Raw genomic sequence first — 1,129 nt, forward strand, 5'->3', positions numbered from 1 at the left:
TGTTATTCCATCCTCAACACTTTCAAATTAACCTACTTGTTGTTTTTATTTCATATTCACAGGCACCATAGCTTGCTTTACTGGCTTTCTTTCTTTTTTAAAAAAAAAAAATTTATTTATTTTTGGCTGTGTTGGGTCTTCTTTGCTGTGCGTGGGCTTTCTCTAGTTGTGGCGAGCAGGGGCTACTCTTCGTTGCAGTGCACGGGCTTCTCATTGCGGTGGCTTCTCTTGTTCCAGAGCACGAGCTCTAGGCGCACGGGCTTCAGTAGTTGTGGCTCGCGGGCTTTAGAGCGCAGGCTCAGTAGTTGTGGCACACGGGCTTAGTTGTTCCACGGCGTGTGGGATCTTCCCCGACCAGGGCTCGAACCCGTGTCCCCTGCATTGGCAGGCGGACTCTTAACCACTGCGCCACCAGGGAAGTCCCCTTGCTTTACTTTCAAAGAACTTGACCGTTTACAGTCTGACAACACTTGACTATTTCACATTACCTTTTTAAATTTATTCCCTCAAACATTGTCTGAGTGCATCCTCTAGGAGGTAGACCTCAGGAAGTCAGGGACTCTGTCTTGCTCACTTGTGTACCCTGGTGCCTACCTAGACAAGGGCACAGCACATAACGGACGCCCAATAGACATTTGTTGAGTGAGTGAATGAATGAACATATGTCTCTTGAACTGGTCCCTCCTCTACATCTGTACTGCCTCCATCGGGCACAGGCCTCACCATCTCTCACCTGGCCCAACACGTGAGCATCTTCACTGGTCTCCCTGTTTACAGTTGCATCCTGTCCAATCCATCCTCCACAAAGCTGCCAGAATGAGCCTTTAAAAACACAGATCTGGGGCTTCCCTGGTGGCGCAGTGGTTGGGAGTCTGCCTGCTGATGCAGGGGACACGGGTTCGTGCCCCGGTCCGGGAAGATCCCACATGCCGCGGAGCGGCTGGGCCCGTGAGCCATGGCCGCTGAGCCTGCGCGTCCGGAGCCTGCGCTCCGCAACGGGAGAGGCCACAGCAGTGAGGGGCCCGCGTACTGCAAAAACAAAAACAAAAAAAAAAAACCAGATCTGGCCACAGCCTTCCCCTGATCTCCGATCTCCAGTGATTTCCTATTTCCCCCAAAGAAATTCCGG

This window comes from Neophocaena asiaeorientalis, unplaced genomic scaffold (genome assembly GCF_003031525.2).
Source record: "Neophocaena asiaeorientalis asiaeorientalis breed wild unplaced genomic scaffold, Neophocaena_asiaeorientalis_V1.1 scaffold132, whole genome shotgun sequence".
NCBI classification, from domain to species: Eukaryota; Metazoa; Chordata; class Mammalia; order Artiodactyla; family Phocoenidae; genus Neophocaena; species Neophocaena asiaeorientalis.